The sequence below is a fragment of the Ornithorhynchus anatinus genome, chromosome 12 (genome assembly GCF_004115215.2).
Source record: "Ornithorhynchus anatinus isolate Pmale09 chromosome 12, mOrnAna1.pri.v4, whole genome shotgun sequence".
In the NCBI taxonomy this organism is placed as follows: Eukaryota; Metazoa; Chordata; class Mammalia; order Monotremata; family Ornithorhynchidae; genus Ornithorhynchus; species Ornithorhynchus anatinus.
In genome coordinates, this window is record NC_041739.1 from 9,836,124 (window position 1) to 9,848,670 (window position 12,547).

At 52.8% G+C, this 12,547-nt stretch overlaps 1 protein-coding gene, 1 long non-coding RNA gene and 1 other non-coding gene across 3 annotated transcripts in view; 2 read left to right on the forward strand and 1 right to left on the reverse strand.

Annotated features, from left to right (window-relative positions):
- The window catches only part of LOC114815516, a 160,270-nt gene that overhangs the window by 920 nt on the left and 146,803 nt on the right, over positions 1-12,547 (reverse strand). The window contains exon 3 of the long non-coding RNA XR_003763301.2: positions 319-441. This is a non-coding gene — a long non-coding RNA (uncharacterized LOC114815516). The remainder of the gene's footprint in view (positions 1-318; positions 442-12,547) is intronic.
- Positions 1,757-1,894, forward strand: LOC114815732. Its single transcript, XR_003763534.1, has one exon. It is a non-coding gene; the product is annotated as a small nucleolar RNA SNORA7 (small nucleolar RNA).
- MFAP3L (microfibril associated protein 3 like) overlaps positions 12,108-12,547 on the forward strand; it is a 31,784-nt gene continuing 31,344 nt past the window's right edge. The window contains exon 1 of the mRNA XM_016228564.2: positions 12,108-12,383. The gene's annotated coding sequence lies outside the window, so the exon portion shown is untranslated. The remainder of the gene's footprint in view (positions 12,384-12,547) is intronic.

Below are 12,547 nucleotides of genomic sequence, written 5' to 3' on the forward strand. Positions count from 1 at the left end.
GGAGCCAGGATTCGAACCCATGACCTCTGACTCCAAAACCCGTGCTCTTTCCACTGAGCCATGCTACTCGAGGCACCTCTGAGTGCCGATTTTAGAGCCGGGTCTGTTTTAGCGGTGGTCTGACGTAATCCCAGGGCGAACTATGATCCCTTTGGTGGCAGAGGTTTTATGGGGCAGAGAAGCGGTTAATTGCACAGCTGCACTGTATGAGGGAAAGGTTAGTCGGGAAGCAAGAAATGTGCCCAAATTAATGAGGACGACGAAGTTCCCTCCCATTCGGGTTGGTACCCAAGAGGCATGAGGAGGCACGAAGCTCACCTGGACTGTAAAACCACCTTCGTTTCAGAGCTCTGTCCTACCGCACCTGTTCTTCAGATGTTGCCACGGAGACGGGGCTAGATTTAGAGCACAGATCCCCAACTGATGATCAAGACCAACCAACTGAAACCAAGAATAATAATACTAATACTGATAAAGATGTTTGTTAAATGCTTACTATGTGCCAAGCACCGTTCTAAGCGCTGGGATAGATACAAGGTGATCAGGTTGTCCCACGTGAGGCTCACGGTCTTAATCCCCATTTTACAGATGAGGTAACTGAGGCACAGAGAAGTTAAGAGACCTGCCCAAAGTCACACAGCTGACAAGCGGTGGAGCCGGAATTAGGACCCTCGACCCCTGACTCCCAAGCCCGGGCTTTTTCCACTAAGCCGCTGCACAGACTTTCAGGTAGTGAAGAGTTCACCCTTGCTCCAACTAGAACCCATGGCTGCTGTATGACTGTGCCTTTAATAATTATAATAATAAACTGTGGTATTTGTTAAGCACTTACTGTGTGTCAAGCAACGTTCTAAGCACTGGGGTAGATAGAAGGTAATCAGGTCAGACACAGTCCCTGTCCCACACGGGGCTCACCGTCCTCAACCCCGTTTTACAGAAGAGGTCACTGAGGCACAGAGAAGCAAAGTGACTTGCCCAAGGTCACACAGGGGACAGGTGGCAGAGGCAAGATTAGAACCCACGTCCTCTGACTGTAGAAGGGGAAGCAGACGTGAATATAAATGAATAAATTATGGATAAGTGCAGAGAACAAAGCAAAAGGCTCGCAGAAGATGAGCTTGGGAGACCGATGATTCATGCTGGGGTGGAGTAGGAGAAGATTTCGGATATAAAAACTGGTCAGAGCAGATGAAGCGCCTTAAAGCCGACGGTCATCTGTTTCCGATCAACGCAGAGAGGTAGGAAATGCCTTTGCAAATATCCCAACCTACTTCCAGTGGAGACCGCTTCTCCCACTATGCATGTCTTTTGCTTTAAGGGACTCAAACATTAAGAGAGTGTCTTTAAAGGTGAAACAGGACTGGTTGGTTTTTAAAAAAATATTTAACCTTACAATTACAGTTTGAACAAAATAAGGTATAATTATCAATTTCATAGTTTCATAGTTCGCTATTTTAAAGGAAAAATTACACCAAAAGTCATAAGTTTTAAAGAAGTCAGTAAAGTTCTTAGGAACAACAGGATGTAGAATTCATTGCATTTTTTGCTGGCTCAGAAAGGTATTTCTTCCAGGCATTTCTGCCCTGAAAAGTACAGCACAGTTTCATTAAAAAAAAAAAACTCCACAAAAGTGCCCACTGTCTAATTTATTTTCATATAAAAGATAGCATCCCAGTTCATTCATAAATAATTTGTCACCCGCAAGTTATGTTCACTATGCCTCCCTGCGTACTTATTTGGAAGGTATATAAGAAATCCCTTCTCAGGGTCGCATCTGGAGAGTTTCCGGGACTCTACCGGTCTCGACTACGGGAGGGAGAGTCAAGCAGAGGCCCGTCCGTTCCATTCCTAGCTTGGCCAGCGGCTAGCGAGTGGAAGGCAATCTGTTAAAAGTCAAAACTCCCCCGTGCTGGGCAGCAGCGGCACGGGAGAGAGTCGAGGGTGAAGACTCAAGTTTACTGCGCGGAAGGAGAAGGCAATGGTGAACCACTGCCCCATTTTGACCGAGAAAACTCTAAAATAATAATATCCATAGTATTTGTTAAGCGCTTACTATGTGCCCAGCACTGTTCTAAGCACTGGGGTAGTTACAAGGTAATCAGATTGTCCCACGTGGGCTTCACAGTCTTTATCCCCATTCTGTAGATGAGATAACTGAGTTCCAGAGAAGTGAAGTGGCTTGCCCAGGGTCACCCAGCAGACAAGTGGCGGAGGCAGGATTAGAACTCACGTCCTCTGACTCCCAAGCCCAGGCTCTTTCCACCGAGCCACACTTCGGCTACACTGCGAGAACGTTCGCAGGTGGAGTCGGGGCGTCCCGGGAGAGACGTGTCCATGGCGAAGCTAGGGGTCGGACACGACTCGACGGCATAAGACAATATAAGAAATGCAAAAAGCCTATTGGTTCTGATTTCTCTTTCGGTCATAATTTTAGTTGGCTGGTCCAAGATAGGGCATTCAGTTGATTCCTTCGATCAATCCTGCAATGATTTGCTCAGTGTCCTTCGACGACATGCAAAACCCACCCACTGAGAGTTAGTCCCAGCTCTGTTTCCCATTCCTTTGTACGCACAGCAGTTGCGTTCGCAGGGCAGTTGCTTCCGCGCAGAGCCTTGGCCATTTGTTTTCTATGATGAGGACAACGTCCTATGCTTAGTTAATTCTGTGAATGGCCAACCCCCCCCCCCCCCCACCCCCCAGAAGCTAATTGTCATTATTGCTCCTTCCTTTGGCAGGAAACCAATCTGCTCAGGTGGCGTAACCCCACAGCCAAGACCGCCCAACAATTTGTTATTTGGAGGTAGGAAATTATAATCAATCAATGATATTTATTGATCGCTTACTGGGTGCAGAACATTGTACTAAACACTTTGGGAGCACGCAATGCAACAGAGCTGGTAGACACGCTCCGTTCCCTGCCCACAGTGAGTTTACAGTCGAGAGGAAAGAGATCGGACCATGGGAGATTGACCAAAGCAAGCAAAGGTGGGGGAAGAATTTGTCCCCACCTCCTTTTTTTGGATGGTATTTGTTAAGCGCTCTGGGAGATTGACCAAAGCAAGCAGATATGGGGGAAGAATTTGTCCCCACCTCCTTTTCTTGATAGTATTTGTTAAGCGCTATGGGAAATTGACCAAAGCAAGCAAATATGGGGGAAGAATTCGTCCCCACCTTTTTTTGATGGTATTTGTTCTGCGCTTGTAATGTAGTGTACTAAGCGCTGGGGTAGATTCAAGCTAATCGGGTTGGTCACAATCCCTGTCCCACATGGGACTCGTGGTGTCGATCCTCATTTTACCGATGAGGTAGCCGAGGTACAGAGAAGTGAAATGACTTGCCCAAGATCACCGAGCAGACAAGTGGCAGAGCCAGGATTAGACTCCCAGGCCCATGCTCTTGCCACAGGGCCAAGCTGCTTTTTCTCCGCGTTTCAGTTCCCTCATCTGCAAAACGGAGATTGGTTCCGGGTGCTCCCCCCTACTTAGACAGGGAGCCCCAGATGATTAGCACCCAACTCTTTGCCCCGGGGCCTCTGGGGAAGTCAGCCCGCCGCCGATGAAGAAGAAAAATTTGCCCCAGATGGAGCCCTGAGGTGATTACCATTTGAAGCTGCAAATCAATCTCAGGGGTGAGGGGACCTCAGGAGGGGAGGGAGGTCAAACTAATCGACCCCAGGATATGTAGAGCATTATTATGCTGAGCCCTCTGAAAGCCTCCTCAGAGCGGAAAAGGGCTTCGACAATGAGTCCGTATTAAAAGGCCACTTGTCAAACCCCGGAGACGCCTGGTGTCACAGGACTCCCGGGATAGGCTATAGCTCTAAGTAGCCATCACTTCTGCCGGGCCTCAGCCCCAGACGTGGCAAGAGGCGATACAATGTTCCATTTATTTATATTAATGTCTGTCCCTCCCTCCGGCCCCTCTCAGGATGGCACCCGGAGAGTTTCCAGGGCTCTACCAGTCTCGGCTACGGGACGGAGGGTCAAGCAGAGGCCCGTCCATTCCCTCCCTAGCTTGGGCAGTGGCTAGCGAGGGGCAGGCCTTCGGCTGCGAATCAAAACTCACCCGGGCCGGGCAGCAGCGGCCCGGGAGAGGGTCGAGGGCGGAGACTCGCGTTTACCGTATGGAAGGAGGCGATGGTAAACCATTTCCCTATTTTAACCAAGAAAACACTACGGCTACACTAACAGAATGATCGCAAGTGGAGGTGGGGCGATCTGGGAGAGATGTGGCCTGAGAGTCGCTAGGAGTCAGAGGCGACTCGACAGCATAAGACAAAATAAACAGACCCCGGCACTTAGTTCAGCACTCGGTACCTAATCAGCACTTACTAAGTATTATAATCGTTGTTATTATGGTCGGGTAGATGGTCTTCAAGTCCAAATGTTTTTTCTTCCAAGACATAAGCTCAGGTAATAATAATGATAATAACGATGGTATTTGTTAAGCACTTAACTATGTTCCGAGCACTGTTCTGATAATAATAATAATAATAGTAATAATTGTGGTATTCGTTAAGCGGTTACGCTGGGGTAGATACAAGGTAATCAGGTTGTCCCACGTGGGGCTCACAGTCTTTATCCCCATTTTACAGATAACTGAGACACAGAGAAGTTAAGTGGCTTGCCCAAGGTCACCCAGCAGACAAGTGGCGAAGCCGGGATTAGAATCCACATCCTCTGACTCCCAAGCCCGGGCTCTCTCCGCTGAGCCACGCTGTCCTGGGCTGGCCCAGTTCCCTAGGAGCTATGATTTAATTCTCTTTCTTCTTCCATTGTCTCTCTCCTCAGTTCGGAGCCAATTCTCTTAATAAAGGAGACTTTTAGAACACTCCGAGAAAAGCAGACACCTCTGAGGTCACAGCATGAGGCAGAAAGAAGAGGAGCAGGTGACATATATGAATGGGCTTCTTAGTCACAGCGAACTGATTGAACCCGTCTTTTCCCTTACGGGTAATACGCGGCGCCTCATCCTTTAACGTAATTAAATGTAATATTCACGCGCCCGTCAGTGAAAGATTCCGGAAGACGTGCCAAGTACGCTGAAGCCCGGCTCTGCTCTGTTTTCGGGGATGAACGCTGAAGGTTCCCCAACGCACGGAGCCAGCGGGCGGTACGAAGCCCTGATGTCGATAGCCTCTGAAGCCTCCTGCTTCTAAGTATATTCCATATCCTCCCCGAATTTTATAGCCAGCCGCACCATTCTGCTCATTAGCCTCTTAACTGCCGCGAAGAGCCACCTTGTCCTTCATCTAAGGAGACTGGTGGTCGCACTTCAAGGCCCAACGTACAGACGCAGGTTTTAAAAGCTCTCCTGTTCAATTGCCCCTCTCAGTGTCAGCAAGCACGGGGGTTAGTAATCGCAACACGGGCGGAGTGGCTGGAGCCCGGCCCTGGGACTCAGAAGGGCATGGGTTCTAATCCCGGCCCTGCCACTTGCCCGCTGCGTGACCTTGCACAAGTGACTTCACTTCTCTGGGCCTCGGTTCCCGCGTCTGTAAAATGGAGATCGAGACTGTGAGCCCGGTGTGGGACTGGGACCACGTCCCAGCCCAATTTGCTGTATCCATCCCAGCGCTTAGTACAGTGACTGGCACATAGTAAGCGCTTAACAAATACCATCATCATCATCATCATCATCATCATCATTATTATTATTAATAAATTTCTGAGCATGTATCAGGAACTTCTGACCAGCGTATACCTTTTCACCACTCTCCAGCCAAAGGAGCAGCAAAAGGGCCAGAGATTATTATAACAGTAACACTATTATTATTAATAATAAGAATTGTATTTATTAATCACTTACTATGTAATTAATCTAGACTCTAGACGGTCAGCTTACTGTGGGCAGGGAATGGGTCTGCTTCTTGTTACACTGCACTCTCCCAAAAGCTTAGTACGGCGCTTTGCACACAAGAAGCGCTCAATAAATAGGATTGAATAAATGAATCAATCAATAAATCAATCCTATTTAGTGAGCACTCACTGTGAGTCGAGCAACCTGTGAAGGACGTGGGAGAATAGAATAGAACAGAGTTGGTAGACCCATTCCTTGCCCACAGTGAGCTTACAGTACTAAGCAGTGAGGTAGATGTAAGGTAACCAGGTCAGAAACGATCCTCGTCCCACAAGGAGATCCCCGGGAAGAAGTAGGGTGGCCCAGTGGGAAGAGCAGGGTCCTGGTAGTCAGAGGATCTGGGTTCTAATCCCAGTACCACCACTAGTCTGCTGCGCGACCTTAGGCAAGTCAGTTCTCTGTGCCTCAGTTACCTCACTTGAAAAATGGGGATTAAGACCGTGAGCCTCACGAGGGATAGAGGCTGATTTGTCCTCTACCCCGGTGCTTAGTAGAATGACTGGCCCGAATACTTTCAGGAGAGAGACAGACAGACAGAGAGACAGAAAGAAAAGATTCATTCATTCATTCAATAGTATTTATTGAGCGCTTACTATGTGCAGAGCACTGTACTAAGCGCTTGGGATGAACAAGTCAGCAACAGATAGAGACAGGGGAGGAAGAGTGTGGCGGGGACTCGGGTCTCTCTCCCGCTCAGCCTTCCACCGTCTACGCTCCCTCCTCTCAGGGCGCTCTAAGCCGGCTCTCTCCATCCACCCATCCGCCTCTCCCTCCCGCCCCCAACCTATGGCTCCTACCACCGCCTCCCAAAGCCACTGCTCGGAACAGAAGGGAAGATCTGAAATCCCGATGGCTGCATTTTCCAGCTCGTCTCTCCAAATTCTCTCTGGAACAGAGGTAGAAGAGCTCTGCTCTGCACGATCCTCCCCTGCCCCGACGGACCCAGATTCCCCCTCGTCCTTCTCCGCCCCTCACATAATTTCTCCTTGGGCTGAGGGGGGCAGGGGGCGCCCTGGCCCTGGCGCCCACGGCCCCCCAACCATCCCCACTCCCTCACCGTGGCGGGGGGGGAGGAAAAGCAGGGGTCCCCGGGCCCAAGGCGTACTCCGCCACCGGGGGGTTGGGTTGGGTTTTTTGTTTAATGGTAGTTTTAAGCACTTACTATGGGCCTGGCCCTGTTCTAAGCATTGGAGTTGATACAGATTAATGAGTTTGGACAGAGTCCCTCTGCCAGGCGGGACTTAATCCCCATGTTATGGATGAGGGAACTGAGGCCCGGAGAAGTTGAGGGGACCCACAGCGGACAAGTGGCGGAGCCGGGATGAGAACCCGGGTCCTAGAACGCTGGACTGGAAACTCACTGTGGACAGGGGATGTGACTGTTTATTGTTCTGGTGTACTGGCCCAAGTGCTTAGTACAGCGTTCTGCACGCAATAAGCGCTCAATAAATACAACTGACTGACTGACTGACTGACTAGAACCCAGGGTCGAGGATGGGGTGGGAACAACGCAATATAGCATGGCCTAGGGGAAAGACTTCCAAGCATAGGCTTTGAGAGTCAGGAAACTTTTTTTTTGTAACGGGATTTGTTAAACACTTACTAGGTGTCCGGCACTGTACTAAAGTGATGGAATAGATACCAGATGAGCACGTTGGACACAGCCCATGTCCCACGTGGGGCACACGGTCTTCATCTCCATTTTACAGAGAAGGTAACTGAGGCACAGAGAAGTAAAGCTACTCCCCCAAAGTCACACAGCAGACAAACGGTGGACCCGGGATTAGAACGCAGGTCCTCGGACTCTCAGCCCCCATGCTCTTCCCACTACGACACGCCGCTTCTCTAGAGACGTGCGTCCGATCCCAACTCTTGATCACTTGCATGCTGGGAGACCTGGGGCAAGTGAGTCTGCTCTGTGCCTCGGTTTCCTCATCTGTCAAGTGAGCATTAAATACCTGTTCTCCCGCCCCCCTCTGACTGTGAGGCACATTTGGGTCAGGGATCATGTCCCGTCCAACTGTCCTGTTATTACCCCAGGGCTTGGTACAGCGTCTGGCACACGGTAAGGACTTAGCAGTCACAGTCGTTAACGATAATAAGAATGATCGTTATTATTATCATCGGAGAAGGGAGCCTGTCCAACACCTAGAGGAGCTGAGACCCAGGCCAGGGGTGGGAGAAGGTCCCAGGCCCTGACAACTGAAGGAAGGCAAACTCGGCTGGGAAACTGGATGCTAGCGAGAGTCGACTCTGAAAGCCTTCCTTTAACCCCTCATCTGGGTCTGAGACTTGACGCTGCCCCGACGCCGCCCGGTCTGCTGAAAGAATTCCGTCTGGCAATGTACTCCGCAGCTCTTGTAGCGGAATTCTGGACCGCGCTGCACTCTGCATTACAAACGTGATCTCCGTTTGCCCGGAGGATTTCCAGAGGTCTATAGGATCCGGGGCTTTCCGCACTAGGATAAATAATAATAATAATAATAATAATGTCGGTATTTGTTGAGCGCTTACTATGTGCCGAGCACTGTTCTAAGCGCTGGGGTAGACATAGGGGAATCAGGTTGTCCCACGTGGGGATTAGGTTGTCCACGGGGATGAGGGAACTGAGGCACAGAGAAGTTAAGTGACTCACCCACAGTCACACAGCCGACAAGTGGCAGAGCTGGGATTCGAACTCATGAGCCCTGACTCCAAAGCCCGTGCTCTTTCCACTGAGCCACGCTGCTTTGGGCTGGAAAACCATCCGGGAGAACCGCCAGCGCGGTCATCCCATTCACCGGCTGTGCCGCGCTCTCGGCGCGCTTGAAAAGAAAAACAAACACGACTCATTTCCTGGGGGACGGGGGGGGGGGGGGGGGTACGTCGGAATTTGCTGGCGGGGCCGTTCCGACATTTGGGTACCGTCAACCGGGCCGCTTCTAACCACTGGCCTAACGGGGCAGTTTCCCCAGGCACTCTTGGATTCCCAGGAGGGTGAGCTCCTTGCGGACAGGAAACCCGGCCCATCTCGGTTTCATACACCGCGTCGCTCCGAATACGTTCTCCGTAAATGCTACTGCTCTGATAATTACTGATAGAGAAGGGAAGTGGTGGGGGAACCCCTGTACGGCTCTCCTTTTTATAGACATATATGGTGTTTGTTAAGCACTCACTACATGCCAGACACCGTACTAAGCACTGGGGTAGATACCAGCTAACTAATCAGGTTGGGCACAGTCCGTGTCCCACCCGGGGCTCACGGTCTTCATCCCCGTTCTACAGATGAGGTAAAGTGAGACTCAGAGACGTTCAAGGTCACACAGCGGACAGGGGGCAGAGCCGGGATTAGAACCCAGGTCCTTCTGACTCCCAGGCTCGCGCTCTCTCCGGTAGGCACGCTGCTTAAGGTGACCTCGATCACCGGGAGAGAGAGCGGCGCAATTCCCGAAGGGCGCTGATGACGAGAGCAGCCGTAAAGCAAGGCGAACAGAGGTGCGTGCCACTAAAACGGACAACGTGATCTGGCAAACGTGACGACGGGAACATTTTTCTTGTCCCTGAAACTGCAAAAACCTCACAACCTTTAAAGACACCAAGCTGCTGAGACTCCTTTTATCTTTTCCACCGTCGAGTTTCATACTGCAACGCTGGGCCGCTATTTTTACTTAGGCTTTCCTCGCCAATATTGAGATCGAAGGGAATATGTTTCTACACGGCTTGCGAGTTCGGGCGCGTACACGAGGGCTATCTTTGAAACCAATCAAGGATGAGACGGATCTAAGGTCTGGCCTCCATCTGCCAAGGGAGGTATGGATTTTTCAAAGGCTTCACTCTGAGCTACGGCGCGGGGTAGAAAAATTTCCCTCTCTGGTACAGTGGAGAATTTCATTCTCCTCAGATGCCCGGGTTCTGGGATCTCGTCGCGGTGCGGGATTCTGTCGGCAGCAGGGCCAACGTCCTCCCCTGGCCTCAGCCTCGGATCCCGGAGACGAACACGGGGCCAAACCAGACGCACGGGTTCGAGTGAGTCCGGGCTGCAATGAGTCAGACTGAATCTTACTCAGAGCGAAGTCCTAGTCATTCTTGGCTCATTCTGGAGGCACGGTACAGTTCCGAGGCAATCGATCGTATTTATTGAGCACTTACCGTGTGCAGACCACCGTACTAAGCACAACAGACGTATCCCCTTCCCGCAACGAGCTTTCGGCCCAGACAGACACATTCCCTTACCCCAGCGAGCTCACGGCCTAGCGGAGGAGACGGACGTTAACGGAAATAAACGACAGCCCTGTAGTAAATTAAGGTATCTGTTAAGCGCTTACTATGTGCCGAGCACCTTTCTAAGCGCAGGATAGATACAAGGTAAAGAGGTTATCCCCCGTGGGGCTCACAGTCTTCATCTCCATTTTTACAGATGAGGTCACTGAGGCCCAGAGAAGTGAAGTGACTTGCCCGAGGTCACACAGCTGATAAGTGGCGGAGCGGGGATTAGACCCCATGACCGCTGACTCCCCAGCCCGGGCCCTTGCCACCGAGCCACGCTGCTTGAATGCTGTGGGGGTGGGGAGTGGGGGATGAATAGAGGGAGCAAGCCAGGGTGACGCGGAAGGGAGTGGGAGAAAAGGAAAAGAGGGATTCGTCGTCAGGAAAGGCCTCTTGGAGGAGACGGGCCTTCAAGAAGGTTTGAGTAATAATGACGACGACGATGGTATTTGTTAAGTGCTTACTCTGTGCCAGGCACCGTGGGGAGAGTCACTGTCTTCAGATATGCGGAGGGAGGGCGATCCGGGCCAGAGGCAGGATAATAATGTTGGTATTGGTTAAGCGCTTACTATGTGCAAAGCACTGTTCTAAGCGCTGGAGAGGATACAAGGGGATCAGGTTGAACCACATGGGGTTCACAGTCTTCATCCCCCTTTTACAGATGAGGGAGCTGAGGCCCAGAGAAGCGAAGTGACTTGCCCACAGTCACACAGCTGACCAGCGGCGGAGCCGGCATTCGAACCCATGACCTCTGACTCCCAAACCCCGGGCTCTTTCCACTGAGCCACGCTGCTCCTGTGGGCGAGAGGTTGGCGGAGAGACAGACGAGATCGAGGCAGAGTGAGAAGATCGGCGTGAGAGGAGTGAAGTGCGAGGGCTGGGTCGTAGCAGGGCAGGCTTGCGGACAGCGTGCGAGGAGAAGCAGCGTGGCTTCAGTGGCGCGGGAGTGAGGGGTCGCGGGTTCTAAATCCGGCTCCGCCGCCGCTCCGCTGTGTGACCTTGGGTAAGCCACCTTACCTCTCTGTGCCTCAGTGACCTCACCTATAAAATGAGAAGCAGCGTGGCTCAGCGGAAAGAGCCCGGGGTTTGGGAGTCAGAGGTCGTGGGCCCTGATCCCCCCTCCGCCGCTTGTCCGCTGTGTGACTGTGGGCAAGTCACTTCGCTCCTCTGGGCCACAGCTCCCTCATCTGTCAAAGGGGGATGAAGACTGTGAGCCCCACGTGGGACAACCTGATGACCTTGTATCCTCCCCAGTGCTTAAAAGAGGTGTTTCGCACATAGCAATTGCTTAACGAACGCCACTGTTACTAAATCGAGGAGTGTTGGGGTGGAGCGGGGCGGAGCTGCTGCTATCTGGGGAGTTTTCTTCGGCGCAGTCGCTTTGCTCCTCCCTCTCCTCTTCTTCCTCCTCATCGTCCTCTTCCTCCTCCTTTATCTTCTTTCTCCTCTTTTCCTCCTCCTCCTCTTCTTCCTCCTCTCCTCCCCATTTTCTTCCTCCTCCTCCTCCTTTTCTGCTTTGCTCCTCCCTCTCCTCCTCGTCCTCCTCCTCCTCCTTTTCTTCCCCTTCTCCTCCTCCTCCTCTTCCTCCTCCTCCTCCTGCTTTAGTCCTCCCTCTCCTCCTTGTCCTCCTCTTTCTCCTCCTCCTCCTCCTCCTTTTCTTCCTCTTCCTCTCCCTTCTCCTCCTCCTGCTTCACTCCTCCCTCTCCTCCTTGTCCTCCTCCTGTTTCTCCTTTTCCTCCTCCCTCTCCTCCTTGTCCTTCTCCTCCTCTTCGTTTTCTTCTTTGCTCCTCCCTCTCCTTTTCCTCCTCCTCTTCTCCTTTGCTCCTCCCTCTCCCCCTTTTCCTCCTCCCCTTCCTCCTCCCCGGCCCCCGGCCGGGCCCCGCGGCGGGAGCCAAGAGGCGGACCGGATTCGGGGGGGGCCGAGGGGGGGAAGGAGGGAAGGAGGGAGGGAGGGCGAGCCGGCGAGCCAGCCATCCATCCAGCCAGCCAGCCAGCCAGCCAGCCGGCCAGCCGGGCTGGCGGGCCGGTCCTGCCGCGGCGCTCGGCGCAGAGGGCAGCAACCCCGGGCGCCGTGGCCCAAAGGATGCTGCTGTAAGCGCCTGCTCTAAACCCCGGGGAGTGCGGCGCCGGTAACCACGAGGACCAGGAGGAGGAGGATGCCGCCGATGCCGATGCCGCCGATGCCGATGATGCCGCCGAGCTTTCTGCAGCGCTGACGAGGCGCCCCGCGTTGCTCGAAGCGCCGGGCTCCGGCGCGGGTCCTCCGGAGGCCCGTGGGGGTGAGCGGTCCCTCGGGGGCTCGGCGCCAGGCGAGCCGGGCGGTGGCGGCGACGGGGACCCTCTTGAGCCCCGGGCCAGCTCGCCCTCCGGGGCCGACCGCTTCGTCCCCCGAGCTCAGCCGGCGCCAACCACCGTGCTGCCGAAACGCATCTTTCTGCGGCGC